The sequence below is a fragment of the Armigeres subalbatus genome, chromosome 1, assembly GCF_024139115.2.
Source record: "Armigeres subalbatus isolate Guangzhou_Male chromosome 1, GZ_Asu_2, whole genome shotgun sequence".
Classification (NCBI taxonomy): domain Eukaryota; kingdom Metazoa; phylum Arthropoda; class Insecta; order Diptera; family Culicidae; genus Armigeres; species Armigeres subalbatus.
The window spans coordinates 146,462,468-146,483,327 of NC_085139.1; the positions used below are offsets into that span (position 1 = coordinate 146,462,468).

General features: G+C 38.1%; 1 long non-coding RNA gene across 1 annotated transcript; it reads right to left on the reverse strand.

Moving 5' to 3' along the window:
* Positions 1 to 15,026: 15,026 nt before the first annotated feature.
* Positions 15,027 to 15,493, reverse strand: LOC134207146 (uncharacterized). The gene is made up of 3 exons (XR_009978356.1): positions 15,396 to 15,493; positions 15,257 to 15,330; positions 15,027 to 15,201 (listed from the first exon to the last, which is right to left on the reverse strand). It is a non-coding gene; the product is annotated as an uncharacterized LOC134207146 (long non-coding RNA).
* Between the last annotated feature and the right edge of the window lie 5,367 nt (positions 15,494 to 20,860).

The window sequence follows — 20,860 nt, forward strand, 5'->3', positions numbered from 1 at the left end:
ATGAAAAGACGAAAGAGACAATCTATAGAATATGTGAGTATTGCCGGTACTGATGAGTTTGGAGTGTACTTATTCAATCTTGCGCTGATGTAGAGCATAAATTTAGGTTTATCATGATCGTGTCACATGTAGGGAGTAGAAAAAAATTAGATCCGTTCACCTTTCTCGTTCTGTATAATCACATTAGATAGTTCTGAATCATCATCGCTTCACATTTATTTGCAATCATTTATATTTATATCAATAGCAAACGATTGAACCAAATTTTTTGTCGAATACAACTTTTTGTGAGGATTTCGACTAATGCTAAATTTTGAAAAAAAGGGTCTACAAAATTTAAACCCATACACACATACAGACATCACATCAGTTCGTCGAGCTTAGCACTATGGTTGATATGAACATTATGGTAGGTTTTGGAGTGATCCCATAGCCTTTACGTACACTAAGTGTACTGAAAAACTGAGCAATAACCAGAGTTAATACATATATGAATAAGTCCCCTGCGTCCATATTTTATACTCATTGAAAGATCTTCCTTCGAATGTAATTTATTGCAAACAAATCGTAAACACATGAGAATGTTTTAATCACATATTGGTAGTATAAATATAATGTCTTGGCCATAGGTTTTGAACCCACTTTCCGATCCACTTTCAATAGGAAATAATTCGAATGGGACTTCCAGTCACAAATCGATTGAAGATGAATGAGAACTGTGGACTTCCTATAAAAATCCGTTTTTTAGGATAAGAGGTAAAACGTTATCTCACATAATGATGTAAAAAAAGACACAAGTGCTTGTAACATATTGTATTTTTGATGAGTCATCAAACATACATATTTGTAACTGTCGAGCGTAATATTATTATTGAAATCTTTATCTGCATTTTTACGCAGACGAATTGCACAGGAGTACATTGAAATACTTTTTAATATTTTTTTACTTCCTCAGTCGACACACAGTTCATAAACCAGAACTGCGATACTAATTGAAGAAGGCATGGACCGGCAGAAAAAGTAGCAAACCGTGTACCATTTAATGGGTCGCTACCGTACTGTTCCTGTTGAAGGGAACCGAATAATATGTGAAATGTATGATCAAGGTAAATTCTTTTAGATTAAAAGAAATAATAAAAAGCAAAGCTGGGCGCATGGTTATGAAATATCGTTTGCTCTTAATTCAAGTAATCTTCTCTCTTTGAACTCTTCTCATACATTCTCGAAAGTGTTCTGACTATTGCCCCGAACATCTCAATCCTTCATTCTTTAGATTCGACATTATATGCATATTCAAAGCTGTGCTATACAAATCCACTATGAATTCTACTGAATTTGAAATCGTTTCGATAATTAACATAATTTTCAATGGTTTCAAATGCTATTTACCTTATCACTACAATTGTTTTCATTCTTCCTTTTTACCGTCTGAAGCCTTTTCCAGGACTCAATGATAGTTTACGGTTGAATGCATTGCTACTGGTCTTTCTGTTGACGTTAACTGGAGCGGTCATCCTTCCTGATCGAGCGCGAATAACTTCCCGTGGCTATCGGTTTGGTTCTCCTAAATTTCTGTCGCTTGCTTTGCTGATTTTCCGATTTGTTCGTCTTGGAATCCTAAGAAATTTTCCTCGGAGTCTAACGTTTCTCTTCCCCGTTTCTCTCGCTGTATGGGCACTAGTATAGTCAAGTTAGATTGTTGTGAACTGACAATTTTCAGTTGGTTTCGATGAGCGTTGCAGTTGCATAGCAAATCATAGTTACGGTGTACTTCGTAGATTGGACACTAGTGATACTCATGTTTTTTCTTTTGAAATCTTCATTCAGATCACTATCACAAATCAAGACGGGTGTGGTCCTTGAGTTCAGTCTAGGACAAAAATTACAAAAGCACGAGGATTACTACTCCCGGCCACGCCCATCTTCACCGATACTTGAGATAGAAAGGGTGTGTCGACTTCCTTAATTAGAGACCCCCGACTCAGCGACACCCTCATTGTGGAAGATACCGTTGGGTTAGCATTTGCCTGTAGCTGGCAATGTGACCATGGTGAATCTCACACCGTAGATGAGCGTTGCAGTTGTGCCAAATACTATGAGCTGCTGACCATCAACCACAACTAAACGTCACAGTGATCCTTCGTTAATTGGGGCACGACCTTACCCTAACTAACGAATGTGGTTCGCTAATTGGGGCGTTTTTACAAGCGTCAATGTTGTTTACATTTTGCATTGAACAAAGGAAAATTTAACGCACCACTCATGATCCGGTCAAACACGGACACAAAACGTCAACGCTTTTTTATCGAGTTTCGCCCCAATTAACGAACTCCCAACTAAAAAGCTTGAAAAAACAACCAATTTACGAACGTTCACTGTGCCACATTTTGAGACTGCAATATGTTTGTTTAGTGTTCTGTATGTTTTTAACACATTAACTGAAACCACTGCATCACAATCCACCTCCATGTTCAATGCTATTTCTTATAACAATTTAAATTTGCAGAAGTTACAAATTACATTTTGATGCCGATTATGGTCGTGATAACCACGAAATTTAGGGGGTTTGGTGTCAGGCCCTGCAAGCCAACCAAAAAAAAAAACTCATGCAACGAACAATCAACAAGAGAGTACGGACCGGAACCATCGGCGAAGACCACTGCGACGAAAAGGGACTAGCGATTGGAAACTCGGTTCGTGGAACTGCAAATCTCTCAACTTCATCGGGAGCATACGCATACTCGCCGGTGTGCTCAAGGACAGTGTATTCGGCATCGTAGCGCTGCAGGAGGTTTGTTGGAAGGGATCAATGGTACGAACGTTTAGAGGTAATCATACCATCTACCAGAGCTGCGGCAACACACACGAGCTGGGAACAGCTTTCATAGTGATGGGCGATATGCAAAGGCGCGTGATCGGGTGGTGGCCGATCAACGAGAGAATGTGCAGGTTGAGGATCAAAGGCCGGTTCTTCAACTTCAGCATAATCAACGTCCATAGCCCACACTCCGGAAGCACTGATGATGATAAGGACGCATTCTACGCGCAGCTGGAACGTGAGTACGACAGCTGCCCAAGCCACGACGTCAAAATCATCATAGGAGATTTGAACGCTCAGGTTGGCCAAGAGGAGGAGTTTAGACCGACTATTGGAAAGTTCAGCGCTCACCGGCTAAGTTCAGAAAACCATAGGTGTTGCGCTCGCCGTAAATAGAATGTGAAGCACAATCCTGATTTTTAAAGGATTTTTTGATTTGCTTGGAACCTAGAATACATTAATAAATTAAACTCTTTTAGCCAGCTTTCATTTCAGTCATCAACTAGTCATCAACACGACGAAGGCGAAGTACATGATAAGAAGAGGTTAAAGAGTAGACAATGTCAGCCACCAACCACGAGTGTGTATCAGTAGTGACAAAATCGAGGTGGTTGAAGAATTCGTGTACTTGGGCTCACTGGTAACATCCGACGATACCAGCAAATAAATTCGGAGACGTATCGTACATACTTTGGACTACGTGAAACGCTCCGATCGAACAGAATTCACCGAACCGAACTAAAAACAATTTAGTTTGACGATAATGTTTAATAATTAATATACCATGAGCAAATCGACGTAATGACGGTAACTGCAACTTTTTGTTTTTTACACCAACAAACCTTTGCTTTAGTTCACTACGGAAGATGCCAAGATTATAAAAAAAAGCAATTTTACACGCTCCACTATAAATTACTTCATTATACTTGGGCGAATGCAATTGTGATAGTCCCAGTCCAGAGCGTCCGTTTTTTTTTACTAGACCAGAAGCTTTATCTAATTTAATATACTGCTAGCTCTAGAAGTGTCATACCGGACGTAAAAAATAGCCATCCCCCGTTTGTATTAATATTTCTTAAAATTGTCTGATCCCATTTCTTAATTTTCAGGCTCATTAAAATCTTTCTGCTCCATTTTATCACTTCAGCACAGCACGCAAGCACCGTTTAGTCCCCATGCCCGGTACAGCAGCGAGGATGATTGAATGAATGAAAAACATCAAGTAGGTACTGGCACCGTCATTTGCGAGAATAAAAAGAACTCGTTGTTGACTCGAGTGGACTCAAGATGAAGAAGTTGAAAATTAGCCAGATGAGGGGATAAATGGTCTCTTCAGTACTATATTGGGCGTCAAATGAATCTGTGCTATTGTTTTGCTTGCTTCATTCAAGCATTGCAAGACTTCTAATAATTATTAGTTTAGATGGGACATATGAAAACATGGTATCTTTATAAATGGTTTAAAACGCAACACGTTTTTAGTTTAAAAACGACCGCAAGGACCAGTAAGTATCACCATAAGAAATAAAGAGCAGATGGCTGCAGGTGATGTGAGCTTTGCTGTTCGACACACAAGTTACCTAGTCAAATTGAAACGCAATGATCAATTATAATAGGTTAGGTCGTTATTATTCCTTCAGAACTATATTAAAATCTGCCGCGACTGGAATTGTTACATTCGAATAGGTCGAGTCCGTATATTGTTTATGAGTATTGACTATCCGTACCTTCTATATAAGAAATATTTTGTTTTTAACATGTTTATTGTACAGAAAAGGAAAACCATACAGCATGAACATTTATTATTGTTGAAAATATGTTCGTATCCTCATATCAACAGTCTACGAAAGACACATCGGAAGCGAAAGTGTCTCACCCATAATGTTGAAAAGCACAAAAGGGCTAATCTTCGCCATAAATAACGAATTTTTCGACAATTCCGATTGAAACTCATTCGACCGTAGTGATGGTGCTTTCACTCGATTGCCCCCGACAAAGCGACATATAAAACCACAAAGCTTCGGTTCCATGTGATTTCCTAGCAAATATTTTAGAAGTGGTATGGTGCGTACAATACACTTTCGAGGGAGGGTAAAGTGTTTGTCTTCCACGTATTGGCCACCCCTTGAATGATAACAATAAAAATTGCTTCTCTTGTTCACTCAGCGTGTGTATGGTGCGAGAAAAAACATAAAATAAATGATGAAGGCCTAACCGTTAATTTCACTTCGAACTAAACTCGCAGCTTAGTATGTATGCACTCGAGAATACATAAAAGAACAATCAAAACGATGCTGTGAAAATCACGTGAACTCGACGCATTCGGTAAAATAAGAGATACAATATAATATGACATGCTATAACCTCACGAATATATCGAATTGATGGAGTACGTATTATGGGAAGGTGTGGTATTTTAACCTCATGCAACAAGCTATATAAGCTGATGCCATTTAAAAAATGTAAAAAAATCCCAATCATATTGATAATATTAACATTTCAAAATGTAGTGATATTTCGTTGCCGGAAAACTCATGAGGTAAAACACCTTCTAGCTTTCAGCTCTTTGGGAACAAAGCACCACACATTCTGGTATGAACAGTGCGTGGAGACGCGTAGTACATTGTACATTGTACTAAAATTTCGGTTTTTCCAACTTTTCTTCTTTTATTTTGACACTTTTTTTGCCTAACCTAAATAGTTTTTGATCTAGTTTTATAACGGCCATGCCAAATACGTTTTGGGGCATTTTGAGGCCTCTTCCCCTACTTACTTTTGTTCTGCTTGTTTACTACAAGGCTGCTAATAGTTGACGTAGTCAATCAGTGGTGATGGTAGTAACTCCTTCTCATAACTGCGGTTCAGAATCAAGTGGTCCCGAACAGAAGCAATAAGCAATAAGCATAAAAGCAAAAAGGACGCGTGATCAATGCCTATTTTGCATTAAAAATTGTATTGATAAGAACCGATCACAATTACTGGTTTGCATTTTTCAGTAGCTTTAGCTTAGCTTTAGCTTAGCTTTAGCTTAGCTTTAGCTTAGCTTTAGCTTAGCTTTAGCTTAGCTTTAGCTTAGCTTTAGCTTAGCTTTAGCTTAGCTTTAGCTTAGCTTTAGCTTAGCTTTAGCTTAGCTTTAGCTTAGCTTTAGCTTAGCAGCATAGCTTAGTTTAGCTTAGCTTTAAGCTAGCTTTAGCAGCTTTAGCTTAGCTTTACAGCAGCTGCTTAGCTTTAGCAGTTTAGCTTTAGTTTTAGCAAGTTTAGCTTAGCTTACAGCTTAAGCTTTAGCTTAGCCCAGAGCTTAGGCAGTTCCACACTCCCCAGGCACCCCCAGCTGTTCCAGGCCCACCCCAGGCTTCCCAGCCTGTTCAGGCCCCTGTTCCACCCAGCTCCCAGGCTGTTCAGCCCACCCCAGGCTCCCACCAGGCCTGTTCCACTGAGCCCAGGCCACCCCAGCTCACCCTGTTCCAGCCCCCAGGCCTGCCCAGCTCCCACCCACCCACCTGAGCCCCACCCTGTTCAGCCCCAGGCTGCCCTGTTCCAGGCTCCCCACCCCTGTTCCCAGCCCTGGAGCTCCAGCTCAGCTCCCAGGGCTGTTCCTGTTCCACCACTCCTGTTCCCCTGAGCCCCACCCCAGCCTCCTGTTCCACCTGAGCCCACTCCCACCCCACCCCAGCCCCAGCCCAGCCACTCCCCTGGGCTCAGCTCCCAGCCCCAGCCCCAGGCTCCCAGCCCCACCCAGCTCAGCACCAGCTCCCAGCCCCAGCCCACCCCAGCTCCAGCTCCCACCAGCTCCTGTTCACCAGCCCCAGCCCAGCCCAGCAGCCTGGCTCCAGCCCAGCCCAGCTTTCCACCAGCTTTAGCTTAGCTTTAGCTTAGCTTTAGCTTTAGCTTAGCTTTAGCTTAGCTTTAGCAGCTTTAGCTTAGCTTTAGCTTAGCTTTAGCTTAGCTTTAGCTTTTAGCTTAGCTTTAGCTTAGCTTTAGCTTAGCTTTGTTTAGCTTTAGCTTAGCTTTAACAGCTTTAAGCTTAGCTTTAGCTTAGCTTAGCTTTAGCTTAGCTTTAGCTTAGCTTTAGCTTAGCTTTAGCTTAGCTTTAGCTTAGCTTTAGCTTAGCTTTAGCTTAGCTTTAGCTTAGCTTTAGCTTAGCTTTAGCTTAGCTTTAGCTTAGCTTTAGCTTAGCTTTAGCTTAGCTTTCTTTCGTCTCTCTTGTGCACTGTGACGACACTATTCTATGCAGCTTTGTTGCTCTTCGGTCTGCGCTCCTGGTATCTGACGGGAATTCTGGAGGCGGCGAAAACGGGGTCACGCCTGCTTTTTCACGGGTCCGTGATGGCGGACCCAATCGATAGTCGGTGGGTTTTGCGACTCGCAAAAGATTGTTATGGCATTAGTAGCACAATAGCGGTTCTTCAGTCTAAGACTGGTACAAAAAACTATCCTCCTCGGCGTCCTCCTCGTACGCCGCACTCCAATCAAAAATGGTTTGTTGACTCACCAGTTTGTTTGGGCTTTACTGACCTGACCCAGTCGATGACCTGCTGGTGGGGTCGACGCTCCGGCTTGTTGACGCTCGGTGATCGCTTCTTAATGAAGCCGAATCGCGATGACGGTTGCTTGCCATGCTGGTGGATCTCGTCCACGTGGAGGTCCCCTCGGCCCCCTCGGACCGATATGGCGACGGATCGGTCCGCTTCTGGCTGGTTGACGATTGCCAGGAATGCTTCGTCCGTCGGGGAGAAATGTTGCACTGGGGTACGATGTGATTGCTGCGGGTGGGAAAATACACACCAATCTGATACCGATACCGCACACAATCTTGCAACGCACACTTAACCTTAGCCTACTATGGAACGAACAAATTATTCAATTAATTAATTACTTTTAATGTCACTTAAAGGTACATACTTACGCACAACGAAACATTACTAGACCAACCCGGACACTTCCAACTTATCGAGTAGTCATGGACAAAATTATTGAGTCCATGCATCTTTAGATTAAGGAAGGTGGGCTCGGACACAACCGGAAGTACGACATTTCCCGACTCCCTTCGTGTATGATCGTGGCCTTAATGGTACGATGGATAATCTAACACGAAAGTTGTGCTGCTTTCCCTCTCCCACCTTATCCGAAAAACAAATGGCATCGACCTTGGAGAGCTTGGCTTATTGGTAAATGCCCGCTTGCCTATGCCCAGGGAAAAATTATGTACATGGCGATTAACAGACGGATTATATAGTTTTTTATAAAAACTATATACAAAATTATTTACAATTTTCCTGACTGCTATACTATCTCATAAACCCAACCGACAAAAATCAACTTTTCAATGAACCAAAAATAAGGTGGTATTGTTAATTTTATGATTGATTACCCACCGCCGCACAGTGGTTCGTTCCAGAACAAAGGTTGGCCAAAACCTCAAAATGTCCCTAAAAATATCCCTTATGTTTGTATTACGGTATTTTGATGGTTTTTGTGACTTACAGACTTGAACGTGGGTGTTGGAAGCTCTACTTTGGCAATATACAGCCGTTTTAGGCATCTCTGTGAATAATAAATACTTTCATTTTTCTGCTAAATTCAGATTTTGAAAACAGATTGATTTTGCAACAAAGATGATCTCACTAGTCATAAAACTAGTTAATACTATTCCATTTAATTCCATTACTTGATTGTTACTTCACAGTTACGTATTTCGACTTCAACAGTAAGGCCGTTATTGGTTTTCTTACTTGACTGAGGTGGTGGAAATAAATGGGATAGTATAAACTTGTCTTTTGAAAAGTGAAAAAAAAGCTACAAATAATGTTCGTATCAAAAGACTTGCTTGCTAAATACTGGCTGTGCATGTGCTAAGACAAATAATTTTATTTGGAGCATCTACAAATATGGAATATTTTCGAAAAAGTTGTATTTGAAAAGAATCAATTAATTTGAATGACAAACGAACAACTTTTCTTACAACTGTGTACTTACATTTGTATTCTTCATAATCTTGACTCGAAACAGGCTTTTTCTTTTCATTCCTTGAAGAAACTTTTGAAAATAAGAAACCTTGTGTGTGATATCTTCTAGTCGTTTGGGAAGAAACCTATCCAATTATTTCACTTAAAACAGCAATACAAATATTCAAATAAAAGTATATAAATGATTCCATCATTGAATAATTATGCTACGAGATCATTTCATTTTTCAGCTTTCATTCAATGCTTTCATTATTTGTTTTAAATATCAAATAATTATATCGAACTTTTCAGCTTCAATCTATTAATTTAAAAAAGGGCATTTTTAAGGTTCTTGTGAACAAAAAATACGCATTTGTAAGGTTTCAGTTAGAAACAGACCAAAAAATACTATGCACATTTCAAACTAAAACGTTAAAAAACATCTTATCGCAACTTTTCGCAAAACAAAATAGCGATGAAAAGAAAGCTATTGCTTTAAGCTTTGTAATGAGCATAGAATTATTACGAGCACTCAACGGCGCCTATACTTTTGGAGCAGTTCAATCTAAAAATTGTGAGTATTTAAACTAATTTTGTATTCAAAGTTAACTAAAATTGAGTTCTGTCACCAATATTTGACATAGACATACTATTTAAGATCCCGACAATGCAGTCTTGAAATAATATTGGGGTTTGCTATGTAATTGAAGCCGTACGATGCTGATCTAAACGCCTTGTCAACAGCATTTTTATTCAAAAATCTAGATTTATGTTAAATTCAAAATGATGTAACAAAGTCATAACTCAACAGAACTACTTCAAAATTTGAATTTGAATCACGTAAGTATTCTATAAAATGAGAAAAATATAATTCTGACGGAAACACGAATTTCGATTTTTGAGGTTTTGGCTGCTCTCGAACCATTGTGCGCCGCCACCTACAGTTATTGCCATCTCAATGCCGAAATGTTTGCCGTTGAACCTCATTTTCTCTTTCCGCACACTGAGGAGGATTTTCAAAAACAAAAGTCTCAAAACTCAATTACCTATTCCATCTGCCCCTGAAATATTATCAGAAAATGTTTCCCAAAAGATAAAAAAAGATACTTTTGCACTCTAGTTCTTTGCAATTTATTTTTTTGTATTATCGTTTTCAGAATAATAATTCCTCCAATAAAAGAGGGAACTCATCTGAAAACTTTCGGGTTCGGATATATATCATCATTAGACCATCCAAGGCTTGAGTCGAGCTACAGTCGACCAAACTGACAAATCATTATGCCACGCGCATCTGAAGACCATATTATTATGTTGATTAAAACGCACCAAGGATATAATAATGTTTCATGTGACAAAAATAACCCCTTTCATTACCGCACCATTTATAATCAGAGTTCTAGAGTCTATTATCTCCGCCCTAATTTATTCCTTCCAATACTCCCGGCTTATTATTCGCGTATGTTTATCTACGCCAATGAAGACAATCATGGAGATAAGACGGCACAATAGCATGAAGTCAGGAAATCGAAGCATTTATTATCATGAGGCCAGCCACCAATCGCTCTGATGACTGACTGAATAAACGAGCTGGATGAGATGAAATTGATGGGGATTCCGAAGGGAGTGTCATCAATATCTGTAGCTCCTTAAACGAATCGTGCCAGGAATCGGTCGTCAATATATTTACGAGGCGCTATTAACGCTAAATTTATCATTGATAATTCTTCGTCGATCCATAAGCTTGCCGGCTGCTGCTGTCTTGTTTGATTATCGAGGATGTAAAAAAAAAATATTCGCCTCGCGAAGAGGAACCAGTATCGAAAAATGTGTTTAATATAACGACGAATAATATCAGAATTTTATTTGACATTTCTTTTATGGGAAAACTGCCAATGAATGTATATTTTAATAACTAATGTCGTTATCATAAAACTTATATTTTACTTCAATAAAATATTTATATCCCATCTTGGACACCAGACATCCGGGAAAAGCGCAGCCCCCTGTTATATTCGAGCGAAGCAAGGGTAGATGTAAAAGTTGTGGATTCAACAAATCAAAATATTCTGATAACGTACATCTCATATTTTATCCATGCAGAGTCCCTTGATTAGGCTTTCATATTGTTTCAAAAAAGAAATAAGTTGTATTCTAAATGCTACCGTATTGTAGGAATCCATATTTTTTCTAAGGGTCTGTCTCAATTGGATAATTAAACTGAAATTAAACTTAAAAGTGACATTTCAATAATTATCAAATAACCCTGCTCGCAGAGCAAGATTACTTTTGACAGATATCGAATCATTTTCCATCGATGTCCTATTGAAATTGCTGGGTAGCACCAGCCATTCTTATAACGGGGTGATTTTTTTAATTTTCGAACTGTCACTTTTAAGTTTAATTCTCCAAATGAGACAAACCCTAAGCGTACAATACATCCAAAAATATAAAATAAAATATACGTATTCCAATCAAAGCTTTTAAACTTAAATTTTAAATGATTGATTGTTTTGAGTGTATCCCATCAGACTTCTTAGGCTTTGGTCCGATTCGTGAATCAAAATCGAATTAAACTTAAAAGTGACAGTTCAAAAATTTCCAAATAACCCTGCTCGCAGAGCAAGATTACTTTTGACAGATATTGAATCATTTTTGATAGATGTTTTGTTGGTCTTGCTGGGTAGCACCAGCCATTCTTATGAGCGGGGGATTCCATAATTTCCGAACTGTCACTTTTAAGTTTAATTCGATTTTAATTCACGAATCGGACCAAAGCCTTAGTCACCTCACTTCGCAATATATTCATATTCGGTTGTGAACAGTCAATTTCCGAATAAATAACAGTCAGTGAGTATTTATTTAGATTTCGTAAACTACACGGCCCTCCTTAGCCGTGCGGTAAGACGCGCGGCTACAAAGCAAGACCATGCTGAGGGTGGCTGGGTTCGATTCCCGGTGTCGGTCTAGGCAATTTTCGGATTGGAAATTGTCTCGACTTCCCTGGGCATAAAAGTATCATCGTGTTAGCCTCATGATATACGAATGCAAAAATGGTAACCTGGCTTAGAAACCTCGCAGTTAATAACTGTGGAAGTGCTTAATGAACACTAAGCTGCGAGGCGGCTCTGTCCCAGTGTGGGGATGTAATGCCAATAAGAAGAAGAAGAAGAAACTAATAAATTTCCGTAAAACTGAACACATTTTTTTATGATTTGAATAACTATTCACATAATATGTAATATGTATTATATCTGAAGCAATCCCAACGTTCAATTGAGAGCAGGGAATCAATATTCGAGCAACGCCTAATAATATACCCTTTGTCGTCAACAGAGTGTGTTACTGACAAACGCACCGCTCAAGAGGTCGTACACTTATTACGTAAGCACTTATGGTGGGAGGGGGGGTTCTGCCATTTTCTTACGTCCCATACAAATGAAAAAGGATTTGTATGAGGAAAATCTTACATGGGGGAGGGGGGATTGAAAAACCCCGAAAAAATGCTTACGTAATTACGTGTACGGCCCAGAACAAGCCTTTGTCAGAATCTAAACACAATTTGACAAGAATCATTTGGCTTAAACATGCTCTGATGTATCCGAGATTATGATGCTAATGTTGTAATCATAGTTAGATTCTCGAATATTTCCATAAAAGCAGAAACTATGATAGCTTAAAACCGAGATTTTCTGTAGAGATAATGCAAAATAACGAGATAAAAAGTTAGAAACAAAATTGTCTTCTTTTTCGTTGCTGACAAAAAAATTCGGATCTTTGTCATTATTATCTCTGACAAAAACGTTGGCTCTCTTTTTTCGCTTGTTTCGCATGCGCATTCAAGAAAAAATGATTCCCTGTGAGAGGCACTTTTAGCGCCAAAACTTTAACCAAAGCTTATTATGATTTTCCGAACCCTGTGTTTTTGATGGGATGGAAATAGGAGCCATGGGATAAAGTGCCGAACCGTTCCCTTATATAAATCTAAATTTTAGTTAATATTTTAAAAATGTATTCGTTGGTTAACTCATTGTTTTATCGAAACATGTAGATTGACAAAAAATATTATATTTAAAAAATTGATGTGCCCATCATACGGGCTTAGATTCGCAATTGGCAGTACCGTGGGGGATCGAAATCCGTACAGCACCGAAATCCGTCCACTTCGTAACCCCAGCAGCACATATGTTCCACATAGGTTAATGCGACTTATACGTGACCGGATTTAGTCACAATCAAGTTGCTGCAACCGTTTTTGATTGACTTGTGCTGCTCGGGAAGATATCAATAACTTAAAGGGGGCTTAAGGAAATTAGTTTATGAATCATTTATCGTATCCTGATCTTATACTTGACAGTAAGCTTTCTTGCCATTGACATGGGAAGTAGGCTATGAAATTAAAATAACATAATTAAAAAACCGAAAATTTCCTAGACCGGCACCGGAAATCGAACCCAGCCAGCCTCAGCATGGTCTTGATCAGAGGCGCATCCACGTTCCTAGTCGTGGGTAGGACAAATAGGAAAAATGACGATTTGGGAAACAGTTCTGGTGTTGGGTTATCGATGAACATTTCACATATAAACAATTCTAAATGTTAAAAATATGGACTTTCGGACAGAGCCCTTACATAATTTGTAAAATTTTCATCTATTTTCAGAAAATGTATTGCTTTTTAATTAGCATGATTGTATATTTCGCAGTTGCTATTTGGTCGGGGTTCTGCCAAGCCGCACCAAGCGGCTTTTTGACTGGATTGTGATATTTTGACCGTAAAAGTAATACGGAAATTATTTCATATCAACTCCTGCGTACATTTGTTGATGGATATCCTCAGTTCTGGGGCTGAGAGTAGTCTGATACGATTTATGATCAAATAAATCTGCTACATGAGAACTTGGGCAAAAAAATTGTCAATTTTTCTTTGGTGCTTGGTGCGATTTGGTAAAACCCCGGCCATTTGGTCTTTTAATCAAAACGATAGTCAATGTATGCTTGTAAGAGAGAAAAATTGTAAGGATAAAGAGAGAAAAGTTAATTCTACTATCTTTGCTACAAGAGGGGTGGTGCTGTACAGGAAATCGCCTTGGAAAGTGACTAAATATTTTATTTTACATTGCTACTTCATGACATAAAAATGAAAACCTCTCAAACGCGCTCTCGATGTGCATTAAAAAAATAACGCGCGTACTCAATGTCGCTTGATAAGCTCAAAATAATAAATTCTCGAGAACTTTTTCAAATCGGCGTATGTAACATTTTGATCAAGCTGAGAAAATGAGCTTGGAAGTTTTCAGATTTCATTTATATTCCTATTTAGTAACTAATCATTTTTATTGCAATTGAATACACCTCAACGATAGATTATGAAAAGGTTCATCGTCACTGACTCTGAAATCTGCACTGCGTGTGAACATTTCAGTTATTTTGATAAAAATATATGTTACAACGTTCTGCAACAGATAAATCACATACGTCGTTTTGATACGTCAGCATGACCGAGGTCATGCTACTTTCGTCGAAATGTTACGCTGCTCCGTACGCTGCATTGTTGATACGTCGAAATGTTGCGTCAAGTTGAAACGTTTCACGCACATGCCACAAAAAAAATGCAACACTTACAACACGACGTAACAACATTTGCTGCAGAAAAACAACGTAAAATGTTTTTCTTAACGAAAATCAGAGTATTCAAGCAACATGCTTAATTTTGAAATCAGTGATGAAAAAGTACAAGCAAACGCACGTTTTAAATTATTTAGTTGTTCGAAAAAACTTTTTAAAGTACATTTTATACTAAGCGGTGTATGTGCAATATTTTCAACAATGATGTTACACCGTTTTGCAAAAAATTGATTTACCCCGCATAATTACGAACCATTAATGAACTGCATATCATAGTATTTTGAACCATCTTGTGTTATGCCATAACCGTTTCACATAAATTTCCATAACTGTAAGCCGACAGTATCATGAATAGTTTTGACCATGTGGAAAATGGTTATTGGTCATTTAACCTTATGGCGAAAGGGTTGTTAAGTTAGGTCACCATAAAAAATGGCCGTTTTCTCGAACAAAATTTTCTGGGGATTCTACAATACAGAACATTATAATTTAAGGTTGAGTTGTAATTGGAAGGTATACTAAATAAGTATGGAAATCACTCCAATCTGTAATGTTGAGATATGATTGCATTTTACTGAATTCAAATACGATTTTTTTTCGGAAGAAAACAACAATAATAAAAATTGATTTTTTTTCTGGTTTATTGAAAAAACATAAAACGTGCATCCATAATTCCACTTATCCTATCAATTGAGTTTTAACACGGAATACCAAACCAATGTTCATGCATGCCGTAATTTAGCTTCTTCTATAATTCGGCCACCTGAGCCGTTTATCGCCCCAAAAGTGCTGCTGCATCGTCTCCTTGTGAATAGCCTAAGAGAACGGAATGTTAAATTTACAATTTTAGTCACAATTATCAATAGCTTACCACTTTTTTAAACATTTTGCCCAATTAGTGTGCAGTTCAGTAGAGTTTATTGACCGGCCGGGAAACTCTCGAACCTAAAATGAACAGTTTTCATAACGCGCTAGAAAAAATCATTCGGAACTTCGGGAAAAACACTCACCAGCTCACCACAGTATTCGCCAAAAGCGCCCAAAGCTGAGGAGCACCATAAACTTTTTCGTACCACCGCAACTTGCGAAGCAGACAATTTTATTATTTATTATAATCTATTTTAAATTGTAGCTGAAAGACCTTCCAGAAAAAAACTCAACCAATGAAGTAAATAAACATGGCCTCTTCGAAGCGAAATTAAACTGATCCGGAATAACAAACACATATTCGGCATAACAATAACACTTAAAATCCATTTAGAATTAAAAAATAAGACTTAACAACGTGTTTGTGACATTTGCGGTTTATGTTGAACCTTGATTGAAACATATAATATAATGTCACTACATGTGATTGAATCCATTTAAGTGTTTTTAAAGTCCGTACTCATTATGAAGGAAATGTGAAATATAAGTCATTATTAAATGACATCATGACAAAGAGTCACATCAAGAGATGGTGTAGGTTCATAATGACTTATAATTCGTTGATGGAAAATAATTAATGTGCAACTGCTCAATAACTTTATCACGAACGGTGAAATTATTTCAAAAATCATTTTTGAAGTTGTGACAATATTGTATGCGGTTATTGATTATGCGGGACGTTTTTAAAAACACATTTTCATGTAGCTTTGAAGATATACACATTTTTAGATGAATTTGATGTCATATGCTGTTGAAAACGGGTTTGTTTACAATTTGCGACATACGCCGTTTTGTAAAAATACCCGAGAATTATTGGCAGTGGCTGATTTTCTACCCGCCGCTGCCACATAAAGGCGCTATAGTATACGTGGAAAATAGCCAGCATGAGTTAACTACCAGAAATTTGTATGGCGAAAGACATCTAACGCGGGTTTTCTCAAAATTAGGAACTTTCCATGAAAAACTATTTGATACCGGTTATGTAGGAAGGTGTCCGCTACTACACCTACCAAATATTTTTTCGATGAAGGCGATTAATTTTGAGAAATTGAGCCTTAGATGCCTTTCGCCATACTGATTTCAGAAAGTTAACTCCTAGTGTGCCGCTGTAAGCACGCTCAAAGCAGGCGATTCATTGTCACTTTAATTCCACTATAAAAAGTCATGTAGACTTTAAAAATCTAAACTTTCATCGGCCTTACTGGAATCAAATAAAACTTACTCAAATCACAAGTGCATCTTAATAAGAAATGTAGTGGAATTCATTAGAAAACATTGAAAATAATATCTATATACTCTTCTAGTGAATTCTACTCAAAATGAATGTATGAAAAATATATGAGTGGGGTTATCAGAGCGAAATGTATGTTTATCAACTATCGCTAATGAAACATTTTGCAAAATCATTATGAGAATGATTTGCGAAGCAAAATGTTTGAGTAAGAAATAATTTTCTACTCCTACTTTTGCTCTCGTCCGCTTCTAGTGGACGGGATACACATCACTAATAGGGATACTATAGGAAAAAATTATCAAAGTTTCACATAAAATTTAGGTACAAGGCCAAACAAAAATTCACTTAAATTTTATTTTATTTTCTAGTGAATTAAGAATAATGAGTGCCATCACTAATAAATCATTTAACTTTTACACACGAAGCTACATGGAAAATATCTGCATATGTTTTCAAGTACCTTCTAAGTGAACATTATTTTGAGTATATTCCATCACGTGTCATGGTTAGAGATGTCGTAAAATCTCGATTAATCGATTAGTAACTAATCGATTACTCTCGATTCTTGACGATTATTGAATCGATTCATTGTTGAGTAATCGATTCAAAATTAATCGATTATCACAACGATTAATCGAAGTAATCGATTAATTTGCGACATCTCTAGTCATGGTGTCGCATTTTACGCGAGTTTTACGCAGGTCATTTTTACGCAACTATTTTTACGCGAATTTTTCAACAAGTTTTTTACGCGGGTTTTCAAAAAGATCCAGGACCACGTGGAAACTGCTAAAAATTTATTTCTGATGAAATCTTTTTTTACACGTTTTTTGACAGAAACGACGCATTCTACAAATGCGCGACCCATCAACCCGTCCCATTGTTTAACTCTCGAGGACTCGCATAGTTGTGAAAAGTACAACACTACCGAAAATAGCACGCTTGTCGTACACATCGGAGGCGAGAATGCATAAGTGATTCAGGACTAAGCTAGTCCCAGAAGGTTAACTTCGCTGTATCGCGATTAGAGAATAAATAACCCACAAATTGCTCCCTCAGCGGCTGCTGTATACAGAAGTACCTATGTTTCAAAAATTATTGTTGTACACATTGTTTCATTATTTATTGTACATATTTTTTTATGTCATTATTAGGGAGACTTTCACCCCAAGGCTGGCTCGTCTCGTTGTACATAAAATTATTATTTTTCGAATTTTTGTCCTTCTACCTCAGAAACTTTTAGAAAAATCTATGGAACGTAACGATCCACTCCCAGGAAATCATATGATCCTCAACTAATCATTTGGGGAGTTCAGAACGCCTACCAGACCAGATCATGCGAGCTCAAAAATGTTTGTAATTTCTTAGATTTCAATAAATCCTTCCAGGTTTCTACAAAACTTTTTCTCATGGACTAATAATACGTTAAACTGCCTGATATTTGATGATATTTTTGTACATCTAGATCAGATCTGCAACTAAAATAATTACTTAGATGATGTCTTCTCACCAGAATCATGGGTAGGACAATACCTTGACTGTCCCACCCAGGTAAATTCGTGCGTAGGACATGTCCTACTTGTCCTACCCACTCCCGGCGCCACTGGTCTTGATTTATAGCCACGCATCTTATCGCCAGGCTATGGTGGGCTAGCTTTAATTGGTCTGCTTTAATTTGAATATCTTGCTAGGAAAAAAGCTGTACGGATTATGATCATATGATTCGAAATCCGTCTGGACGGATTTCGATTCACGAGATGTTGACTTTGTTCGTAATTTTATCATATTTTCCGTTGCTTTCAATGCAATATTTGGGTCAATGACGAGCGTTCTATTTGCATTCGTTTCGTATTTTCTAGAGACTTTTTTTATATACTGAAGTGCTTAGGCTTACGGGTTTCGATGCACCACGGTATAACATGATATTGATATCTCATGGCCAAGTATTTATTGAGCATTTTTACTGCGAGATTTTCAAACCATGTCAATTATGTACCTTAACCCAATCGGTGATTGTTGGATTTTTTAACAATTCTGTATAAAAACCTTCCCAAACCTGTAGAAGAACTGGGCATATGCAAAAATGCTAGATTGTTATACAAATATTCTATCAGACCTTACAATGTTACTAGCTTTGCGTCGAATATTTGTTTGTGAACTTACATTTTTTGTATAAGAATCTAACAATTTCGCATATGCCCAGTTTTTATACAGGTTTTGGTAGGTTCTTACACAGAAAAACTAACAGGCGCTGGTTGGATGTACAGTTATAACAAAATTTAGCACTCGACAATACAACTGGTGCATGTACCCTGATGAGTGAAGTTTAGTAGCCACCGTTTCATAAACGAGCGTCTGCTCTATTCTTTCCCTCGCTATTGAATCGCACATAATCACTATGTCGCCGTCGTTTTACTCTACTCCAGGCGCAACGAATGCTCGCCGCCCCATTGCAGAAAAGCTTGCACTACAGATAAGCATAGAAAAGCGTTCGAAGCTGCATGGGACTATTACAAAAATTATGTGTGTGCATAATATGATCGTCCGTATACTGAAAGAATATGTAATTGTAAAGCTGCAATTATGTTTCCTTTAAGTATAATAAAAAAAATACACACATCCTTCTAATTCAATTTGTACTTTTTACTACGTTATTAACAGTCAATCGAAGCGCAAATATACGCTCACTATCATTCAAAGTATCACGATTTTTCTGCACGGAAAGTAATAGATAATAATAGTCTGTTACTTTACAACGCTCAAGGGGTTTTGTTCCTTTTATGTAAATTATTACAAATTAATCATAGCAACGAGATGATGAAATCTATCTATAACATATTGCTCCCGTTGACATTTATCAGAAGAGATGTTAGAAAGACATCATTAGCTCCGTTTTGCTCCTACACCGATTACAATTCCGAGGAACTTCAATGCCACTTTAATTGGCACAGCAACGCTATTATAAACACAAAACTAATAATGCAACGTTTATTGATGCCCAAAGCGATAATTCAACGCTTTCAACCGTCCTGAAAATGGAGCATAACTTTGACAACATTTCCCATATCAGACAAGGAAACTTTTCTTGTCTCGGCGAAGTAGTTGTGGGCCAACAAAACAATAGAAAGTTAGCAAGGTATATCTCGGCTCGGAGCAAAAACAAGTTCCGTGTTCCGTTGAAAGATTCCTAGCATCTTTTCGTTCACTTTCGAAAACAATCTTTTCTGCATCGGAGCTGTACGGAATTGAGCGTTGTTGTACACCGAGGGACGCATCTATTTAGTTTCATCATCTGCACCTCGAGCCACCTATAAACTTGCTCGTGTCACAAAGACGGTTACAGTTCCAGCAGGTTCCGAAACGGAACGAAGAATAATCGTACGATAGTGGAAACTTTGGAATGGAAAAAAATGAACTATGATAATGGAACTCGATCTACCGGTGGCGAGTTGAGGGGCAGAGCAGCCCTGCTAAGGAGGTGCTCAATAAGGTTGGAATGTTGGTAACCCTAAAACTTTGCAAAGTGCACCACAGCAACCGGGAGGAATAGTGAACGCTGAAAAACCAAGCTGCCCAGGAGTTCTATTCCAAAGAAGTATGTCCTTTTCCTCAGTTTTACCACAGCACTCACTCGCTCTGATGTGTTTTCCGTAGAGGGATGTGTAAGAAAGCGCTAAGCGATTCATTCAGAGACTTCACTCATTTCCTGAAGTAAAAAAGGAAGGAGTAAGTGACGAGTTAAAAATGAACAATCATCTTTCAACATTCTTTTTTATTTAATTTAAAAAAAGCAAGTGCTTCGGAACTTTTTTTTGTTTATTATAGAGGCTTTCAGCCCTTGATTTGGTTCTTGCATGCTATGCATGGAAAATAAGACTAAACGAATTTAACTATATAAGCTTATGGGGTGCAAATTTGATTACACTCTCCTATGTTCCTTGCGCAAAAACAACAAAAAAAGCAGATAAAAATTGCAACCTAAAACAGGTACGATGATGCTCTCAAGGATCGTTATAAAATATCTAACCTCAACTCTTTCCAAACTGAAACAAAGTTGCCAACAGGAGGGGAAGAGGTTTCACCTTTCGCCGTGAAACAAATGTGTATCTGGAGCATGTTTGTCACCAGATTGGAGGACAATGCAAAACTTCCGGAAAAGCACAATTCCATGTGGGAATCCGATTATGCTCGGAAAACCTACAGCGAAAAGTTTTCCTTTGGTGTGATAATTGCCGTCAACATGTGAAGTAATCAATGTTATAGAAAATAACATGTTTATACATTTCTTCATTTTGATAACAATACCACTAGAGT